Source organism: Entelurus aequoreus, linkage group LG28 (assembly GCF_033978785.1).
Source record: "Entelurus aequoreus isolate RoL-2023_Sb linkage group LG28, RoL_Eaeq_v1.1, whole genome shotgun sequence".
NCBI lineage: Eukaryota > Metazoa > Chordata > Actinopteri > Syngnathiformes > Syngnathidae > Entelurus > Entelurus aequoreus.
Genome location: NC_084758.1, coordinates 985,363 through 1,009,727, shown reverse-complemented (window position 1 = coordinate 1,009,727; position 24,365 = coordinate 985,363). Strand labels below are relative to the sequence as shown.

The 24,365-nt window shown below is 35.9% G+C and overlaps 1 protein-coding gene across 2 annotated transcripts in view; it reads left to right on the top strand.

Moving 5' to 3' along the window:
* Positions 1 to 24,365, top strand: part of LOC133644948 (protocadherin Fat 4-like) — a 99,565-nt gene that overhangs the window by 18,138 nt on the left and 57,062 nt on the right. The window lies entirely within an intron of this gene.

Here is a 24,365-nt window from a genome sequence, read left to right as displayed (position 1 = left end):
TCATATATATATATATATATATATATTTATATATATATATATATATATATATATATATATATATTTATAAAACTTGTGTTTGTGTAGTTTCATTAATACATACATATTGAAGTTAAAGTAGCAATGGTTGTCACACACACACTAGGTGTGGTGAAATGTGTCCTCTGCATTCGACCCATCCCCTTGTTCACCCCCTGGGAGGTGAGGGGAGCAGTGAGCAGCAGCGTGGGCCGCGCTCAGGAATCATTTGGTGATTTAACCCCCAATTACATCCCTTGATGCTGAGTGTCCAGCAGGGAGGTAATGGCTATGACTCAGCCGGTGTTTTATATATACCGTAATTTCCGGACTATAAGCCGCTACTTTTCCCCCTCGTTCTGGTCCCTGCGGCTTATACAAGGGTGCGGCTTATATACGGCCTGTTCTTCTCCGACACCGACGAAGAGGATTTGGGTGGTTTTAGTACGCAGGAGGAAGACGATGACACAATGATTAAAGACTGACTTTTCATATACCGGTAGGCTGCTTATTTTGATAACGTACAGGCGAGCACTTTGTATTACTTTGCAGCGTTGTATTATTTGTACTCTGCACGAATGCTGTTCGCCATGTCAAAGATGTGAAAGTTTGATTGAATGATTGAAAGATTTATAGTTAATAAATGGGACGCTTTGTGTTCCCAAACAGTCATCTCTGTCCCGACAATCCCCTCCGTGGTAGCAGGAACCCCTATATACTACGCTAATTACACTATATACTACGCTAATTACACTATATACTACGCTAATTACACTATATACTACCGGTACGCTAATTACACTATATACTACGCTAATTACACTATATACTACGCTAATTACACTATATACTACGCTAATTACACTATATACTACCGGTACGCTAATTACACTATATACTACGCTAATTACACTATATACTACGGTAATTACACTATATACTACGTAATTACACATCAAAACCCTGCGCCTTATAGTCGGGTGCGGCTTATATATGGAGCAATCTGTATTTTCCCCTAAATTTAGCTGGTGCGGCTTATAGTCAGGTGCGGCTTATAGTCCGGAGATTACGAGATATATATATATATATATATATATATATATATATATATATATATATATATATACATATATATATATATATATATATATTTACACACACACATATATATATATATATATATATATATATATATATATATATATATATATATATATATGTGTGTGTGTGTGTAAAACTTGTGTGTATATGTATGTATGTGTACGTGTACGTACATACACAGTACGTACGTACACGTATGTAATTATGAGATAAAATGTCAAAATTATGAGATAAAATGTCACAATTTTGAGATAAAATGTCATAATTGCGAGATAAAATGTTACAGTTACGAGATAAAATGTTACAATTATGAGATAAAATGTTACAATTGGGAGATAAAATGTCATAATTACGAGATAAAAATGTAAAATAATGAGATAAAATTCAAAATGATGTGATTAAAAAGTTATAATTGTGAAGCAAAAAGTCAACATGATAAGATAAGAAAGTCAAATTGATGAAATAGTAAAGTTGAAATGAGGAGATGTTTATTGTCAGGCAGCAACCTTTTGTTTCCAAGCAGCCAACAATATAGAACATTTATAGGAATAAAGAACATCCATAGGAATATAGAACATTTATAGGAATATAGAACATTTGAAGGAATATAGAACATTTATAGGAATATAGTACATTTATAGGAATAAAGAACATTTATAGGAATATTGAACATTTGAAGGAATATAGAACATTTATAGGAATATAGTACATTTATAGGAATAAAGAACATTTATAGGAATAAAGAACGTTTTGACTTTTTGCTTCACAATTATAACTGTTTATCACATCATTTTGAATTTTGTTATCTCATTACTTAACATTTGTATCTCGTAATTATGACATTTTATCTCATAATTGTACAATTTTATCTCGTTATTATGACATTTTATCTCAAAATTGTGACATTTTATCTAATCATTTTGACTTTTTATCTCATACTTGTGACATTTTATCTCGTGATTATGACTTTAATATCAATTATGACCTTTTATCTCCTAATTATGACATTTATCTCAAAATTGTGACATTTTGTCTCATAATTTTGACATTTTATCTCCTAATTATGACATTTATCTCAAAATTGTAACATTTCCTCTCACAATTGTGACATTGGAACTCATAATTGTGACATTTTATCTCGTTATTATGACATTTTATCTCAAAATTGTGACATTTTATCTAATCATTTTGACTTTTTATCTCATACTTGTGACATTTTATCTCGTGATTATGACTTTTGTATCAATTATGACCTTTTATCTCCTAATTATGACATTTATCTCAAAATTGTGACATTTTGTCTCATAATTGTGACATTTTATCTCCTAATTATGACATTTATCTCAAAATTGTGACATGTTGTCTCATAATTGTGACATTTTATCACCTAATTATGACATTTATCTCAAAATTGTGACATTTTGTCTCATAATTTTGACATTTTATCTCCTAATTATGACATTTATCTCAAAATTGTGACATTTTGTCTCATAATTTTGACATTTTATCTCCTAATTATGACATTTATCTCAAAATTGTGACATTTCCTCTCACAATTGTGACATTGGAACTCATAATTGTGACATTTTATCTCGTTATTATGACATTTTAGCTCAAAATTGTGACATTTTATCTAATCATTTTGACTTTTTATCTCATACTTGTGACATTTTATCTCGTGATTATGACTTTTGTATCAATTATGACCTTTTATCTCCTAATTATGACATTTATCTCAAAATTGTGACATTTTGTCTCATAATTGTGACATTTTATCTCCTAATTATGACATTTATCTCAAAATTGTGACATTTTGTCTCATAATTGTGACATTTTATCACCTAATTATGACATTTATCTCAAAATTGTGACATTTTGTCTCATAATTTTGACATTTTATCTCCTAATTATGACATTTATCTCAAAATTGTGACATTTTGTCTCATAATTTTGACATTTTATCTCCTAATTATGACATTTATCTCAAAATTGTGACATTTCCTCTCACAATTGTGACATTGGAACTCATAATTGTGACATTTTATCTCGTTATTATGACATTTTATCTCAAAATTGAGACATTTTATCTAATCATTTTGACTTTTTATCTCATACTTGTGACATTTTATCTCCTAATTATGACATTTATCTCAAAATTGTAACATTTCATCTCACAATTGTGACATTGGAACTCATAATTGTGACATTTTATCTCGTTATTATGACATTTTTTCTCGTAATTACGACATTTATCTCAAAATTGTAACATTTTATCTCATAATTGTGACATTTTATCTCGTGATTATGACTTTTTATCTCAAAATTATGACATTTATCTCAAAATTGTAACATTTCATCTCACAGTTGTGACATTGGAACTCATAATTTTGACATTTTATCTCAAAATTGTAACGTTTCATTTCACAATTGTGACATTGGAACTCATAATTGTGACATTTTATCTCGTAATTATAACATTTTTTCTTGTAGTTATGACATTTTATTTCATAATTGTAACATTTTAAACAGCGGGGGAAACAAATGTAGTTGTTCATATGGCAGCACCTGCAGTGAGCGAAGTCGTTCAGAATATGGCGCCATAGCACCAACAATAACACACCTTTTCTGTCTCTTTGCATGTATTTTATGAAAACGTTTTGATTTATGGGCATGAGCGAAGAAAAATCCATAAATTAGGCGCACCTTCTTATTAGCTGCAGGATTCAAAGCGCGGCAAAAAAGTAGCAATTTATAGACTGGAATTTAGGGTAGTTAAAATGAAAACTAAATAGTTAATGAAGTAAACTGCTTAAGTACCAGCCAGTCTTCTCTGCATGAAAACAGTTGTCTTTTTGCTGGAGCCCAATTATTATTTTTGGTTCATTTAAGAATAAATGAGGACTAATAATGGGTAAAAAAACATATGGGTGGATGTCTAATTATTGCGTCAAGTTCCGGTTGTGAGTCAGGAAAAGCATAAAATGCAAGTAAAGTGGTCCAGGTGTTTTAGGAGGAATCCTGCAAGGTTCCAGAAAGCTCTTCGCTGCATTCCTGAGTACATACGACCACATCTTGAAGGGAGCTTTGAGATCAGCTGCTCGGAAAAATCCCAATTGCAATAACAAAAGCTCTGTTATTTACATAAAAGCAAGCAAATGTTTGAGCTGATGTTTACTGTAAAAGCTGCAATGAGTTATTAAGTAGGCCTGACACCGTAACTAGAAGCAGGCAATAATGCTTGGAGAGCGGCTGTTGAAAACTCATTTGAAATAATAAAGTCATGTTTTAACTCTTAGGATTTGGAGTGCATGAGAAAGTGGAAAGGAAATGTAGCTTCTTAGACCACATGGTTATTTATGATGTGAAAGTTAAAGATGTGAATCTTCGGGCACCTCACGATTCAATTACTGTTCAGATGCTACCATTCCATTTTAAATCGGTTATTTATACATCTTTAATTATTATATTGTATATTGTTCATATATTGTAAATCCTTGGGATATATTCTAAATGTATTACATTTTAAATAATAATAATATTGATAATATTTATACAAGACTCCTTCTTTGGCTACTGACGCACTATGTATATATATATATATTTATATATACATGTATGTGTGTGTGTATATATATGTATATATATGTGTGTGTGTGTGTATATATATGTTAATAAATATATGTGTATATATATATATAATTATGTTTGTATATATATGTGTATGTGTTTATATATGTATATACAGTATGTGTGTATATACAGTATGTGTATATATATACATATATAAATAGAGACATATATACACACATATATATATATATATATATATATATATATATATATATATATATATATATATATATATATATATATATATATATATATATATATATATATATATTTCATTTCATTTCATTCATGTTTATTTTGAATAAGTAGACAAAACAAAAACAACACATTTTGAAAAAAACAACAAAAAAGCCATTCAAGAATGAATAACAAAAACAATAATAATAATAATAATAATAGTAATAATAAAAAGCAAAAGACACAAGAAATGAAAATAAACATTAATGTAAACATATCCGAAAAGGAGTGAGAAGAAGTAAAAACGTATGTTCTCCCACCCCTCTTATTACTTACTGTATGTTTAATTATAATAATAATAATAGTATATAAAAATGTTATGTCATATAAATACATATACATATATAAGTATGTACATATATATATATATATATATATCTACAACACACATTTAACAAGTAACTATGAATGTGACACATACATAGTATACATATACATACACATACAAACCTACTGACTCTTAGTGCAGTTCACTATATCCTGTGAACAATATATTTGTGTACATTCTTTTAAAAACATTGATGCTTGGACTTTGCTTATGTACTTCACTCAGATTGTTCCACAACTTGACACCTGTGATGGAAATGCGAAAACTTTTCATGGTGGAATTTCTCATCTGAATTTTAAAATTGAGTTCTCTCCTCAAACTATGTCCCCCCTCACGTTCACTAAACATGTTATATATATATATATATATATATATATATATATATATATATATATATATATATATATATATATATATATATATATATATATATATATATATATATATATTAGGGCTGCAACTAACGATTCATTTGATAATCGATTAATCTGTCGATTATTACTTCGATTAATCGATTAATAATCAGATAAAAGAGACAAACTACATTTCTATCCTTTCCAGTATTTTATTGAAAAAAAACAGCATACTGGCACCATACTTATCTTGATTATTGTTTCTCAGCTGTTTGTACATGTTGCAGTTTATTAATAAAGGTTTATTAAAAAAAAAAAAAAAAATTGCCTTTGTGCATGCGCATAACATAGATCCAACGAATCGATGACTAAATTAATCAGCAATTTTAATCGATTAGTTGTTGCAGCCCTAATATACTGTACATACATATTTTTTTACTTAATCCAAATATTGCTGCCGAACCTGCTAAGATGTTTACACATAAACTAACCGCACTTTTACTATGGTGATTGTTCACTATGTATTATAATAATAATAACATAATATAATAATAATAATAACTATGTATGTACTGGTGCTTTTAAGTGTGCATACATTGTCCATGTGCAGAGTCTTTGATAATTACCAACACATTTGAGGACATTTTATCCAAATCCCAGCCCGACCTTCTAAATTGGAAACACAAAAACTATCCACACTATTATTGTTATTGTCCACTGGTGCTCTCCAGTGTGTTACAACTATCCACACTATTATTGTTATTGTCCACTGGTGCTCTCCAGTGTGTTACAACTATCCACACTATTATTGTTATTGTCCACTGGTGCTCTCCAGTGTGTTACAACTATCCACACTATTATTGTTATTGTCCACTGGTGCTCTCCAGTGTGTTACAACTATCCACACTATTATTGTTATTGTCCACTGGTGCTCTCCAGTGTGTTACAACTATCCACACTATTATTGTTATTGTCCACTGGTGCTCTCCAGTGTGTTACAACTATCCACACTATTATTGTTATTGTCCACTGGTGCTCTCCAGTGTGTTACAACTATCCACACTATTATTGTTATTGTCCACTGGTGCTCTCCAGTGTGTTACAACTATCCACACTATTATTGTTATTGTCCACTGGTGCTCTCCAGTGTGTTACAACTATCCACACTATTATTGTTATTGTCCACTGGTGCTCTCCAGTGTGTTACAACTATCCACACTATTATTGTTATTGTCCACTGGTGCTTTGCAGTGTGTTACAACTATCCACACTATTATTGTTATTGTCCACTGGTGCTCTCCAGTGTGTTACAACTATCCACACTATTATTGTTATTGTCCACTGGTGCTCTCCAGTGTGTTACAACTATCCACACTATTATTGTTATTGTCCACTGGTGCTCTCCAGTGTGTTACAACTATCCACACTATTATTGTTATTGTCCACTGGTGCTCTCCAGTGTGTTACAACTATCCACACTATTATTGTTATTGTCCACTGGTGCTCTCCAGTGTGTTACAACTATCCACACTATTATTGTTATTGTCCACTGGTGCTCTCCAGTGTGTTACAACTATCCACACTATTATTGTTATTGTCCACTGGTGCTCTCCAGTGTGTTACAACTATCCACACTATTATTGTTATTGTCCACTGGTGCTCTCCAGTGTGTTACAACTATCCACACTATTATTGTTATTGTCCACTGGTGCTCTCCAGTGTGTTACAACTATCCACACTATTATTGTTATTGTCCACTGGTGCTCTCCAGTGTGTTACAACTATCCACACTATTATTGTTATTGTCCACTGGTGCTCTCCAGTGTGTTACAACTATCCACACTATTATTGTTATTGTCCACTGGTGCTCTCCAGTGTGTTACAACTATCCACACTATTATTGTTATTGTCCACTGGTGCTCTCCAGTGTGTTACAACTATCCACACTGTTATTGTTATTGTCCACTGGTGCTTTGCAGTGTGTTAAAACTATCCACACTATTATTGTTATTGTCCACTGGTGCTCTCCAGTGTGTTACAACTATCCACACTATTATTGTTATTGTCCACTGGTGCTCTCCAGTGTGTTACAACTATCCACACTATTATTGTTATTGTCCACTGGTGCTCTCCAGTGTGTTACAACTATCCACACTATTATTGTTATTGTCCACTGGTGCTCTCCAGTGTGTTACAACTATCCACATTATTATTGTTATTGTCCACTGGTGCTCTCCAGTGTGTTACAACTATCCACACTATTATTGTTATTGTCCACTGGTGCTCTCCAGTGTGTTACAACTATCCACACTATTATTGTTATTGTCCACTGGTGCTCTCCAGTGTGTTACAACTATCCACATTATTATTGTTATTGTCCACTGGTCCTTTGCAGTGTGTTACAACTATCCACGTTATTATTGTTATTGTCCACTGGTGCTTTGCAGTGTGTTACAACTACCCACACTATTATTGTTATTGTCCACTGGTGCTCTCCAGTGTGTTACAACTATCCACACTATCATTGTTATTGTCCACTGGTGCTTTGCAGTGTGTTACAACTATCCACACTATTATTGTTATTGTCCACTGGTGCTCTCCAGTGTGTTACAACTATCCACACTATCATTGTTATTGTCCACTGGTGCTTTGCAGTGTGTTACAACTATCCACACTATTATTGTTATTGTCCACTGGTGCTCTCCAGTGTGTTACAACTATCCACACTATCATTGTTATTGTCCACTGGTGCTTTGCAGTGTGTTACAACTATCCACACTATTATTGTTATTGTCCACTGGTGCTCTCCAGTGTGTTAAAACTATCCACACTATTATTGTATTGTCCACTGGTGCTCTCCAGTGTGTTACAACTATCCACACTATTATTGTTATTGTCCACTGGTGCTCTCCAGTGTGTTACAACTATCCACACTATTATTGTTATTGTCCACTGGTGCTCTCCAGTGTGTTACAACTATCCACACTATTATTGTTATTGTCCACTGGTGCTCTCCAGTGTGTTACAACTATCCACACTATTATTGTTATTGTCCACTGGTGCTTTGCAGTGTGTTACAACTATCCACACTATTATTGTTATTGTCCACTGGTGCTCTCCAGTGTGTTACAACTATCCACACTATTATTGTTATTGTCCACTGGTGCTCTCCAGTGTGTTACAACTATCCACACTATTATTGTTATTGTCCACTGGTGCTCTCCAGTGTGTTACAACTATCCACACTATTATTGTTATTGTCCACTGGTGCTCTCCAGTGTGTTACAACTATCCACACTATTATTGTTATTGTCCACTGGTGCTCTCCAGTGTGTTACAACTATCCACACTATTATTGTTATTGTCCACTGGTGCTCTCCAGTGTGTTACAACTATCCACACTATTATTGTTATTGTCCACTGGTGCTCTCCAGTGTGTTACAACTATCCACACTATTATTGTTATTGTCCACTGGTGCTCTCCAGTGTGTTACAACTATCCACACTATTATTGTTATTGTCCACTGGTGCTCTCCAGTGTGTTACAACTATCCACACTATTATTGTTATTGTCCACTGGTGCTCTCCAGTGTGTTACAACTATCCACACTATTATTGTTATTGTCCACTGGTGCTCTCCAGTGTGTTACAACTATCCACACTATTATTGTTATTGTCCACTGGTGCTCTCCAGTGTGTTACAACTATCCACACTGTTATTGTTATTGTCCACTGGTGCTTTGCAGTGTGTTAAAACTATCCACACTATTATTGTTATTGTCCACTGGTGCTCTCCAGTGTGTTACAACTATCCACACTATTATTGTTATTGTCCACTGGTGCTCTCCAGTGTGTTACAACTATCCACACTATTATTGTTATTGTCCACTGGTGCTCTCCAGTGTGTTACAACTATCCACACTATTATTGTTATTGTCCACTGGTGCTCTCCAGTGTGTTACAACTATCCACATTATTATTGTTATTGTCCACTGGTGCTCTCCAGTGTGTTACAACTATCCACACTATTATTGTTATTGTCCACTGGTGCTCTCCAGTGTGTTACAACTATCCACACTATTATTGTTATTGTCCACTGGTGCTCTCCAGTGTGTTACAACTATCCACATTATTATTGTTATTGTCCACTGGTCCTTTGCAGTGTGTTACAACTATCCACGTTATTATTGTTATTGTCCACTGGTGCTTTGCAGTGTGTTACAACTACCCACACTATTATTGTTATTGTCCACTGGTGCTCTCCAGTGTGTTACAACTATCCACACTATCATTGTTATTGTCCACTGGTGCTTTGCAGTGTGTTACAACTATCCACACTATTATTGTTATTGTCCACTGGTGCTCTCCAGTGTGTTACAACTATCCACACTATCATTGTTATTGTCCACTGGTGCTTTGCAGTGTGTTACAACTATCCACACTATTATTGTTATTGTCCACTGGTGCTCTCCAGTGTGTTACAACTATCCACACTATCATTGTTATTGTCCACTGGTGCTTTGCAGTGTGTTACAACTATCCACACTATTATTGTTATTGTCCACTGGTGCTCTCCAGTGTGTTACAACTATCCACACTATTATTGTTATTGTCCACTGGTGCTCTCCAGTGTGTTACAACTATCCACACTATTATTGTTATTGTCCACTGGTGCTCTCCAGTGTGTTACAACTATCCACACTATTATTGTTATTGTCCACTGGTGCTCTCCAGTGTGTTACAACTATCCACACTATTATTGTTATTGTCCACTGGTGCTCTCCAGTGTGTTACAACTATCCACACTATTATTGTTATTGTCCACTGGTGCTCTCCAGTGTGTTACAACTATCCACACTATTATTGTTATTGTCCACTGGTGCTCTCCAGTGTGTTACAACTATCCACACTATTATTGTTATTGTCCACTGGTGCTCTCCAGTGTGTTACAACTATCCACACTATTATTGTTATTGTCCACTGGTGCTCTCCAGTGTGTTACAACTATCCACACTATTATTGTTATTGTCCACTGGTGCTCTCCAGTGTGTTACAACTATCCACACTATTATTGTTATTGTCCACTGGTGCTCTCCAGTGTGTTACAACTATCCACACTATTATTGTTATTGTCCACTGGTGCTCTCCAGTGTGTTACAACTATCCACACTATTATTGTTATTGTCCACTGGTGCTCTCCAGTGTGTTACAACTATCCACACTGTTATTGTTATTGTCCACTGGTGCTTTGCAGTGTGTTAAAACTATCCACACTATTATTGTTATTGTCCACTGGTGCTCTCCAGTGTGTTACAACTATCCACACTATTATTGTTATTGTCCACTGGTGCTCTCCAGTGTGTTACAACTATCCACACTATTATTGTTATTGTCCACTGGTGCTCTCCAGTGTGTTACAACTATCCACACTATTATTGTTATTGTCCACTGGTGCTCTCCAGTGTGTTACAACTATCCACATTATTATTGTTATTGTCCACTGGTGCTCTCCAGTGTGTTACAACTATCCACACTATTATTGTTATTGTCCACTGGTGCTCTCCAGTGTGTTACAACTATCCACACTATTATTGTTATTGTCCACTGGTGCTCTCCAGTGTGTTACAACTATCCACATTATTATTGTTATTGTCCACTGGTCCTTTGCAGTGTGTTACAACTATCCACGTTATTATTGTTATTGTCCACTGGTGCTTTGCAGTGTGTTACAACTACCCACACTATTATTGTTATTGTCCACTGGTGCTCTCCAGTGTGTTACAACTATCCACACTATCATTGTTATTGTCCACTGGTGCTTTGCAGTGTGTTACAACTATCCACACTATTATTGTTATTGTCCACTGGTGCTCTCCAGTGTGTTACAACTATCCACACTATCATTGTTATTGTCCACTGGTGCTTTGCAGTGTGTTACAACTATCCACACTATTATTGTTATTGTCCACTGGTGCTCTCCAGTGTGTTACAACTATCCACACTATCATTGTTATTGTCCACTGGTGCTTTGCAGTGTGTTACAACTATCCACACTATTATTGTTATTGTCCACTGGTGCTCTCCAGTGTGTTAAAACTATCCACACTATTATTGTATTGTCCACTGGTGCTCTCCAGTGTGTTACAACTATCCACACTATTATTGTTATTGTCCACTGGTGCTCTCCAGTGTGTTACAACTATCCACACTATTATTGTTATTGTCCACTGGTGCTCTCCAGTGTGTTACAACTATCCACACTATTATTGTTATTGTCCACTGGTGCTCTCCAGTGTGTTACAACTATCCACACTATTATTGTTATTGTCCACTGGTGCTTTGCAGTGTGTTACAACTATCCACACTATTATTGTTATTGTCCACTGGTGCTCTCCAGTGTGTTACAACTATCCACACTATTATTGTTATTGTCCACTGGTGCTCTCCAGTGTGTTACAACTATCCACACTATTATTGTTATTGTCCACTGGTGCTCTCCAGTGTGTTACAACTATCCACACTATTATTGTTATTGTCCACTGGTGCTCTCCAGTGTGTTACAACTATCCACACTATTATTGTTATTGTCCACTGGTGCTCTCCAGTGTGTTACAACTATCCACACTATTATTGTTATTGTCCACTGGTGCTCTCCAGTGTGTTACAACTATCCACACTATTATTGTTATTGTCCACTGGTGCTCTCCAGTGTGTTACAACTATCCACACTATTATTGTTATTGTCCACTGGTGCTCTCCAGTGTGTTACAACTATCCACACTATTATTGTTATTGTCCACTGGTGCTCTCCAGTGTGTTACAACTATCCACACTATTATTGTTATTGTCCACTGGTGCTCTCCAGTGTGTTACAACTATCCACACTATTATTGTTATTGTCCACTGGTGCTCTCCAGTGTGTTACAACTATCCACACTATTATTGTTATTGTCCACTGGTGCTCTCCAGTGTGTTACAACTATCCACACTGTTATTGTTATTGTCCACTGGTGCTTTGCAGTGTGTTAAAACTATCCACACTATTATTGTTATTGTCCACTGGTGCTCTCCAGTGTGTTACAACTATCCACACTATTATTGTTATTGTCCACTGGTGCTCTCCAGTGTGTTACAACTATCCACACTATTATTGTTATTGTCCACTGGTGCTCTCCAGTGTGTTACAACTATCCACACTATTATTGTTATTGTCCACTGGTGCTCTCCAGTGTGTTACAACTATCCACATTATTATTGTTATTGTCCACTGGTGCTCTCCAGTGTGTTACAACTATCCACACTATTATTGTTATTGTCCACTGGTGCTCTCCAGTGTGTTACAACTATCCACACTATTATTGTTATTGTCCACTGGTGCTCTCCAGTGTGTTACAACTATCCACATTATTATTGTTATTGTCCACTGGTCCTTTGCAGTGTGTTACAACTATCCACGTTATTATTGTTATTGTCCACTGGTGCTTTGCAGTGTGTTACAACTACCCACACTATTATTGTTATTGTCCACTGGTGCTCTCCAGTGTGTTACAACTATCCACACTATCATTGTTATTGTCCACTGGTGCTTTGCAGTGTGTTACAACTATCCACACTATTATTGTTATTGTCCACTGGTGCTCTCCAGTGTGTTACAACTATCCACACTATCATTGTTATTGTCCACTGGTGCTTTGCAGTGTGTTACAACTATCCACACTATTATTGTTATTGTCCACTGGTGCTCTCCAGTGTGTTACAACTATCCACACTATCATTGTTATTGTCCACTGGTGCTTTGCAGTGTGTTACAACTATCCACACTATTATTGTTATTGTCCACTGGTGCTCTCCAGTGTGTTAAAACTATCCACACTATTATTGTATTGTCCACTGGTGCTCTCCAGTGTGTTACAACTATCCACACTATTATTGTTATTGTCCACTGGTGCTCTCCAGTGTGTTACAACTATCCACACTATTATTGTTATTGTCCACTGGTGCTCTCCAGTGTGTTACAACTATCCACACTATTATTGTTATTGTCCACTGGTGCTTTGCAGTGTGTTACAACTATCCACACTATTATTGTTATTGCCCACTGGTGCTTTGCAGTGTGTTCAAACTATCCACACTATTATTGTTATGCTTTGCAGTGTGTTACAACTATCCACACTATTATTGTTATGCTTTGCAGTGTGTTACAACTATCCACACTATTATTGTTGTGCTTTGCAGTGTGTTACAACTATCCACACTATTATTGTTGTGCTTTACAGTGTGTTACAACTATCCACACTATTATTGTTGTGCTTTGCAGTGTGTTACAACTATCCACACTATTATTGTTGTGCTTTACAGTGTGTTACAACTATCCACACTATTATTGTTGTGCTTTGCAGTGTGTTACAACTATCCACACTATTATTGTTGTGCTTTGCAGTGTGTTACAACTATCCACACTATTAATGTTGTGCTTTGCAGTGTGTTCCAACTATCCACACTATTATTGTTGTGCTTTACAGTGTGTTTGTGTATGTGGTGAGAGCGTCCTGAGGGCTCACTGACATGCATGTCGTCCTCTTCATTAAAGACAAGTCGTAGTAAGTCTCCATGTGGTGTCCACGTCCCTCACTCTTTCTATTGCATTTGTCCTACTCAGTGGATTATATAAAGACAGAATGTTGGTGTAGTTTCTAATGCTTGTGACTTTTATGGAAGAAGACACAAACATGACCGCAGACAATAGCATGAATGGCCTCTTTAACTGTTAGTGGGCTGGCTAAATACCAGGTTTTTTACACAGCTGCTAATTAGGTGGTCGAAAAAAGAATGTCGGGCAGTTAAATAAATTCTAATCCTTGCGGAAGATTGTTTTTATGTGCGTCATATTAGTAGCTAGCTGGCATTATTTTTGTTTTTGCTAAAGCAGACAAGTTGTTTGCAATCAGATGTTCTCTGTGCTCGCTCCTCGTTAGGCGTCATGCCCTCTTTACCTAAATAGCTTCAGGCAGGAGAAATAAAAGGCTGCACTTTTTACTATGTTTTCTCTCTTCAACTTAGCACGTCATGTTATTGTTTACTGTTTGGGACTTTTCCACCGATGGCTTTTGAGTTGGTCCCAGGAGTGGTATATTTGCTTTGTTTGTGTGTTGTGAGCTGCGTTCAGCACCGGCCTATAAAACGCCAAACATGGACGACAGTCTTTAGGACTGCTCAAGCTCTGCACACAAAAAGGTGAACTATTGTCAAAACGTTGCTTATGTATTTATTTTTCTGACAAACAAATAGTCACGTTGTTTAAACCCAAAATTTGACCCCGTAAGTCGGGCTAACTTGAAATTTCTCGCACAGCTTAATTCACTATATAAAAGAGCCGGTGTATTGTCCATAAATCATTGATTGTTTGATGTTTACAGGCTTTAGAACATATAGTGTATATATTACATGCATGTTAGCATGTCTTACAAATCATTGGTCGCAGTGTGGGTCATAATAAATACAATTTAAACTAATATTGCGCTATTGGTGGAATTTATTCTGAAATATTGACTATCATTTTATTTTTGTTTTGTTTTCATTATAAACATTCTTTAAGGTGGTGCATTAATCCTCATAGTTTCACTGCGACATCACTATTTTTATACTCTGCGCCATGACTAGGGAAGGTTGTTTGGATGGGGTCATACGGGTAAATGCTGTGCATGGAAATGCAATTAATAGTCACTGACTTGAGTTTCAAATTTTTGAATTTGAATTCTCCCTCGTCTAAAAAAAATAAAATACACAAGAGAATTTTAACAATACAGAAAAAATACCAAAAAAGGGAACAATAAAATGTATTTATGTATTTATATTTGAATATATAAAGTATGAACAAATACAAATAAAAACAAACAGACAAATAAATAAAGGAATACATAAAAAGAATGAATGTTTGAAATAAATTAATACCATAACTATGAAATTAATCCAAATGTTGCTAAGTTTTCTTTGAATCGTTTCTAGCCCAGTCACTGTTCAGATGGGCAATTGCTGACGTCGTATATGCATGTCCTTAAAAAGCAACTCCTAAACAAACGGCTCGCAACAACGTATTGGTTCTCATCGTTCACTTAAAGGAACCGTTCAAGAGACCCGATTCCTTCACAATCGTCACATTTCTAGTCAATATATCTTGTTTTATTATCACATTTCATTTGCAGCTATCACACTAAGTTGCAATTGCAGTTGCAAGTCCAAGACATTAGATGGCAGTAGTTTATTTGTCTGTTGTGCCCTAAAAAGTGTTAATACTGTAAGTATTGTACTTATTACTCAGCAGCTGTTGGACTGTAACGTGCATCTTAGTTGTACTTTTCATTAACACATATGTTGGTGTAGAAATCGCCATGTAAAATCACCAATGCTAATCAGTAGCATGTCAATAGCAAAGCCAATGTATATTAGCATCAAGCTAGCACATTTTTGTTGGATTTTACGCCAATTGGTAGGACCTTTGGGATTCGGTCGAGGCCAACAAAGTACTGGATTGGGTTTTGCAGTTTGACTTACAAAAGCATTTAAACAACCCATCGGGGGCACCACAGATGCCATTCACACCATGGAGTGTCTAAATCAGAGGTGTTCAAACTACGGCCCGCGAGCTGGCACAAGTCCTAGAACTTGACCTCTGTTTTCATATCATATACAAACTTCCAGCAAATTGACAGCCATTTTGTCACCAAAAACAAAAGTAACTCAAGTCAGTGACTATTCATTGTAAAGCATGCACAGCATTCATTTATATGACCCCATCCAAACAACCTTCCCTAGTCATGGCGCAGAAAAAAGTAGTTGTTACTTTGCGTGCACTTGGCTTTCGGCCCTCGGCCACATTTTTTAAGGCCGGTGCGGCCCCCCAGTCAAAAGGTTTGGACATTCATAGTCTAAATCAGGGGTCACCAACGCGGTGCCCGCGGGCACCAGGTAGCCCGTAAGGACCAGATGAGTAGCCCCCTGGCCTGTTCTAAAAATAGCAGCACTTACCAGTGAGCTGCCTCTATTTTTTAAATGTTATTTATTTACTAGCAAGCTGGTCTCGCTTTGCCCGACATTTTTAATTCTAAGAGAGACAAAACTCAAATAGAATTTGAAAATCCAAGAAAATATTTTAAAGACTTGGTCTTCACTTGTTTAAATAAATTCATTAATTGTTTTACTTTGCTTCTTATAACTTTCAGAAAGACAATTTTAGAGAAAATACAACCTTAAAAATGATTTTAGGATTTTTAAACACATATACCTTTTTACCTTTTAAATTCCTTCCTTTTCTTTCCTGACAATTTAAATCAATGTTCAAGTAAATTTATTGTTTTTATTGTAAAGAATAATAAATACATTTTAATTTAATTCTTCATTTTAGCTTCTCTTTTTTCAACGAAGAATATTTGTGAAATATTTCTTCAAACTTATTATGATTAAAATTCAAAAAAAATATTCTGGCAAATCTAGAAAATCTGTAGAATCAAATTGAAATCTTATTTCAAAGTCTTTTGAATTTCTTTTAAAATGTTTGTTCTGGAAAATCTAGAAGAAATAATGATTTGTCTTTGTTAGAAATATAGTTTGGTCCAATTTGTTATATATTCTAACAAAGTGTAGATTGGATTTTAATCTTTTTAAAACATGTCATCAAAATTCTAAAATTAATCTTAATCAGGAAAAATTACTAATGACGGTCCATAAATTCTTTTTTTTAATTTTTTCAAAAAAGATTCGAATTAGCTAGTTTTTCTCTTCTTTTTTTCGGTTGAATTTTGAATTTTAAAGAGTCGAAATTGAAGATAAACTATGTTTCAAAATTAATTGTCATTTTTTTTGTGTTTTTCCTCTTTTAAACTGATTAATTAAGTGTAAATATCATTGATGTTTAATAATAACATAGAGTTAAAGTTAAATTGAGCAAATTGGCTATTTCTGGCATGGTGTGTATCAAACTGGTAGCCCTTCGCATTAATCACTACCCAAGAAGTAGCTCTTGCTTTCAAAAAGGTTGGTGACCCCTGGTCTAAATGATAGGGTTCCGTATTCAGCTGTCCAGATATAATCGATCCCATTTATATGATGGCTGCTGCTTATCGGAAGCATTTATTCCCCGCAAAGGGTTAGCGGAGTTTGTGAGAAAGCTGGTGTTTGCTTGGCAAACGCTCGGGACTGGGATGGGGAGGTCACATTAAAGGAAGCTTTGTCGCAAAGCAACAGGTTCTCAGAGGCAGAAAAATGTCAATTTCCCCTCGCCGGTCGCCAGTTCTCTCCCCCTCCTGACTGGCTTTATTTACGCTGCCCCTTAAGAGCACAATGGCGGCGCAGTCCATAAAGCGTAATGAAGCGTTTAGCCCTAAGCTCCCAGCCCACAGATGGGCTGTCTGCTGAATTCACACAAGCGTCCATCTCTGCTTTTAATGAATCCGCTTGTTTGAACAAGAAAACATCAGTCAGCCACGTATTGAAGGCAGAGATGATCTCCCGTGCCAGCATACACACCCAAACCTCCGTCTTAGCGCAGCTTACTCTTTTCCCAGGAGGTGGGAATCAACCCCCCGCAGCCGTCTTAGCAGCTGCAGCCATCAGAAAACTTCTTGGCCATTAACACGTGTACTTGTGCCCCCTCCTGTTAGCGCCACCTTGCTGCTGTGGAACCTGCTTGGTACACTAATAATGCTCTTAGGCGCGGCCATATGCTCCCTCCCAGCAGACAGGCTTACAGTCTGTGGAGAGGAAGCAACACATGGTCCTGCCTGCGCTTGTTGTTTTACATGTGCTTCATTAGCGCACATGGATGGATTATGTTGACTAACACCAGTGACAACACTCAATACACACTTTATTCACCACTTTTCATACACGGGCAAGTGGCAAACAAAGTGCTGTTCAAATCAAAAAAGCACTATTGAGAAAAAACAAAGCAAATACAGAAGATGGCATTGCACTGAGGATTTGAGGGAAAACACCACCAATTAACGCCATGTAAAAATAGTATAAAACATGTGTGTCCAAACTGTAATATATTTGGCAGGGTTCTAATTAGGGATGTCTGATAATGGCTTTTTTGCCGATATCCCGATATTGTCCAACTCTTAATTACAGATACCGATATATACAGTGGTGGAATCAACACATTATTCTGCCTAATTTGGACAAGCAGGTATGGTAAAGATAAGGTCCTTTTTAATAAAAAATAAAATAACATAAATAAATTTAAAAACAATTATTGAATAAAAAAGAAAGTAAAACAATATAAAAACAGTTACATAGAAACTAGTAATGAATGAAAATGAGTCAAATGAAGTGTTAAAGGTTAGTACTATTAGTGGAGCAGCAGCACGCACAATCATGGACTGTATCCCTTGCAGACTGTATTGATATATATTGATATTAGGGCTGCAACTAACGATTAATTTGATAATCGATTAATCTGTCGATTATTACTTCGATTAATCGATTGACAATCGGATAAAAGAGAAAGTACATTTCTATCCTTTCCAGTATTTTATTGAAAAAAAACAGCATACTGGCACCATACTTATTTTGATTATTGTTTCTCAGCTGTTTGTACATGTTGCAGTTTATAAATAAAGGTTTATAAAAAAAATAAAAATTGCCTCTGCGCATAGCATAGATCCGACGAATCGATAACTAAATTAATTGCCAACTATTTTATATAATCGATTTTAATCGATTTAATCGATTAGTTGTTGCAGCCCTAATTGATATATAATGTAGGAACCAGAATATAAATAACAGAAAGAAACAACGCTTTAGTGTGAATGAGTGTGAATGAATGGTGCACTAATTGTTGTTTTTTTGTTGTTGTTTTTATTTTTTATAATGTCCTGCCCAGCTTCTCAGGCAAATCATATAGTAGATGTAGATGATCATATAGTAGATGTAGATGATCATATAGTAGATGTAGATGATCATATAGTAGATGTAGATGATCATATAGTAGATGTAGATGATCATATAGTAGATGTAGATGATCATATAGTAGATGTAGATGATCATATAGTAGATGTAGATGATCATATAGTAGATGTAGATGATCATATAGTAGATGTAGATGATCATATAGTAGATGTAGATGATCATATAGTAGATGTAGATGATCATATAGTAGATGTAGATGATCACATAGTAGATGTAGATGATCACATAGTACAGGGGTGTCAAAGTCAAATGGACGGAGGGCCAAATAAAAAATTTAGCTACAAGCCGAGGGCCGGACTGTTCGAATTTTCATTGAAAAATTTTTAAATGACGCATATAGTCTAGTGAACCTAATTGAACCTACTGAAAACCTAACAAATATATTCCAATATGATCAGATAAATAAAGCAATATTTTCTTATGGCTCTGTCAGTAATCTTTAATTTTCAACAGACACAAAAGACAAATTTCCTTTATATAAAAATCCCCATAACATGAACATTAAATGAAAGAAACCGGTATTCAAGGCACCATCAGTAGCCTATATTTTCTATTTTAGCAAAAGTGGGCTAAATTTACTTCAAAGAAAAAAACAATAATAGCAATTTTCTATCATCCACTCAACTGAAATATTTTTAAAATATAATTAAATTGAAATACAATAAAATAAAGTGCAAAAATCTATAAATCAAAAACAACACTTTGTTTAAGGAGAAGTAACATGCAGTGAAAACAAATATTAAACTTTAACTTTTAAACTTGAATTGAGTAAAAACTCTAAATATGTGATTGCACAGTAATGTTCACATTAAACCCCCCTCCTCCCTCCGTGGGAGGGAGGCGAGTTGGGTGCCCGAAACCCCCCGCTGGTTTCGGCCCGCCCCTTGGCGCGCGTGGCACGGCGGGCTCCGCGACCCGACGGCTGGCCCTCGTGGCTTGACGGCGGGCGCGTCCCGACGGGCCGCGCGTAAGGGGTCAAACGCAGAAGTCTCAGGGCCTCGTGGTGAGGGGGTGGCCTGCGGGTTTCGGCCCGCTTGACCCCCCCGCTCCGCTTGGCGCGCGCGGCACATGACGGGTTCCGCCACCGACGCTCGGGCTGCAGCCCGACGGTGGTGCGGGCCCGGCGGTGACGCGCGGTTTGGGGAAACAAAGCAGAAGTCTCAGGGCCTCGGGGCCGGGTTTCGGCCCGCCCCCTTGGCGCGCGTGGCACGGCGGGCTCCGCGACTGACGGCCGGGCTGCAGCCCTTCGGCCGGCAGGCGCGTCCCGGCGGGCCGCTCGCCCCCTTTCGGAACCTTGGACCGGCATCCGCTTGGTGCGTGTAAAAGATCTGCGGTCTAAAAAAAAAAAAAAAAAAAAAAAAGATCTGCGGTCTGCGGGCCGGTTCTAATAATAAATCAAGATCATCCCAAGGGCCGTAAAAAACCTTCTCGCGGGCCGGATATGGCCCGCGGGCCTTGACTCTGACATATGTGACATAGTAGATGTAGATGATCACATAGTAGATGTAGATGATCACATAGTAGATGTAGATGATCATATAGTAGATGTAGATGATCATATAGTAGATGTAGATGATCATATAGTAGATGTAGATGATCATATAGTAGATGTAGATGATCATATAGTAGATGTAGATGATCATATAGTAGATGTAGATGATCATATAGTAGATGTAGATGATCATATAGTAGATGTAGATGATCATATAGTAGATGTAGATGATCATATAGTAGATGTAGATGATCATATAGTAGATGTAGATGATCATATAGTAGATGTAGATGATCATATAGTAGATGTAGATGATCATATAGTAGATGTAGATGATCATATAGTAGATGTAGATGATCACATAGTAGATGTAGATGATCACATAGTAGATGTAGATGATCACATAGTAGATGTAGATGATCACATAGTAGATGTAGATGATCACATAGTAGATGTAGATGATCACATAGTAGATGTAGATGATCACATAGTAGATGTAGATGATCATATAGTAGATGTAGATGATCATATAGTAGATGTAGATGATCATATAGTAGATGTAGATGATCATATAGTAGATGTAGATGATCATATAGTAGATGTAGATGATCATATAGTAGATGTAGATGATCATATAGTAGATGTAGATGATCATATAGTAGATGTAGATGATCATATAGTAGATGTAGATGATCATATAGTAGATGTAGATGATCATATAGTAGATGTAGATGATCATATAGTAGATGTAGATGATCATATAGTAGATGTAGATGATCATATAGTAGATGTAGATGATCATATAGTAGATGTAGATGATCATATAGTAGATGTAGATGATCATATAGCAGATGTAGATGCCCATATCGGATGTTCAGATTGACTTTACAAAAGAGAAGTGTAGGATACTTCTCTTGTTGCTTTATTTGTATTTTGACTTTATTAAATGTATTTATATTATCATTTGGTGCAGCCGGGCCGGAGCAGGAGGGGATAGAAAGAGAGAAAAAGGAAGACAGAGGGGGGAATTGTGGGGACAAGAGGGGGATTAGACAGAGAGACAAAAACAACAACAAACACAACAATAACAACAACAACAATAGAGCAACATCAGCAAATAGGACATGTACAAATATGATGGTAAAAGTAATAGCAAATAAGCAGTTAGCGAAAATAAAAAATAATACAGAAATGACAATGAGCATTATTACACTAAAAATAGAGCAATATGAATACCAATAGAAATAGTGCTATTGGTAATAAACAATACCAATACTTTACCTTTATTATCAACAATACAATTGTTCAAATGCAACAATACATATACGTCATGATAACTTGAGATACGAAAGAATGCAGAAAAATGGAGGGGAACTAATGTGCACTAATTGTAAGTGTATCTTGGGTTTTTTATGTTGATTTAATTTTAAAAAAAAAAAACAATACCGATAATAAAAAAAAAGCGATACCGATAATTTCTGATATTAAATTTGAAAGCATTTATCGGCGGATAATATCAACAGGCCGATATTATCGGACATCTCTAGTTGTAATCTTTTATGGCTGTTAAGTAGATCTACATCCACTTTATTTTTGAACTCATGTACGCAAATACCCCACAGAGTCAATGCTGGTCCTTCAACGATGGCTATTTCTTCAGAATGTAAATATACATTCCTATATTACAAATAGCCTATTATCTGCGCACTATTCACAAGTGATGCACCGAAACTTCGGCCGCCGGAAAAAAGACTTTGCTCTCCGCAACCGAATGTTGTGATGACATATCCACTTTGGCTGACAGACTGCGTCTTTCCCCGCACACATGATGGCACCTGATTGCCATTTTGACCTCATCTTAGGTCCAGCTATGTCATTCATTTGTGCAAAGTGGAAAATACGATTTCAGCAGCGCTGTTTCAGTGAGCCAACTCTTTGTTTGGCTGGCGGCCAAATGTTCGGTGCATCACTGGTCAATAGTGCGCAAATAATATATGTAATATATAAATATATTTACCGTATTTTCTGGACTATAGAGCATACCGGTATGCAAGCCACACCCACAAAATGTTAGTAAAATACTATATTTTTCCATATATAACATTATATGCCGCAGATATGTACGTTGTGAAAAGAGTTATTTGCACAAAATGTTTATTTACATACCTTAATTGTTTCCAAATGTTGTCTGTAACACGGCAGTAAAACGGCTGATCAAACAAAACAGAAGTCATGGTCATGGAGCCACTAGCTGCGCAAGCTAGCTCTCCAATCAGCTAAACAGACTCAATAACTCCACGTTGACGTTTTGGTAGATGGATAGATAGATAGTACTTTATTGATTCCCTCAGGAAAAATACAATTCCAGCCGCAGCGTACAGAATTGAGATATAATTGAAATAGTAAATAATAAATAATGGGCGTATATGTTATTGTTTTGCATCCCCTGTCATCCTAGTGTAACCCCCCCCACCCCCCCGCGCTAGCTTGATTACATTACGATAGCACGTAGAAATATGCTTAAGAACACTCCTACAGACGTCACACATGGGACTGTTTAGTAAGTATGAATAGTTTTAGTTATATTGTAACTAAATGGCACGTCGTCATGCCCGTTTAAAAAAAAAAATACCGGTATTTTTCAGAGGCAGTATAGTATCATTTTTCATTCATTAGGTATACCGTACAACCCTGCAGTAGTCCCCATAGCTGTGCGTGGAAGAGTCACAACTCTGGTCAGCTAGCATCTCATCCAAACTGGTACATCTCCAGATTTGTTTTTAATTTAAGCTCCCAATTTAAACCATAACAAAAAAACGAGAGAAATCTTGTATCTTAAACTACTCATAAAAGGAAGCACCATTGTAATTTATTGTATTTCTATTAGACCTTTACCTGTGTCGCAAAAAGTTCCATTCTTAGTTCTATAGTTTTTGCTATCAATGCTATCCTTATTTTACTATTTGTTAATTAGTATTTGAGGAACTAATCCGTCAGATGCCCACTGATGTGATGTTGAGTCATTTTTACTGACGTCACACATAAGACACTTTTCCCCAATAAACTATTGGTTAAACTCCAAAATCAGGTTTCCACAGTAACCGGCGTCAAATATGAATATACAATAAATAGCACTTTGGCTAATTTAGGAGTGTCAGATCAAAATGAACCCAGATTAAGTCCCCTGAAAGAAGATTAGGATTATGGACTACAGAGGTGTGGTTCTGTCCGCTGAGCAGAT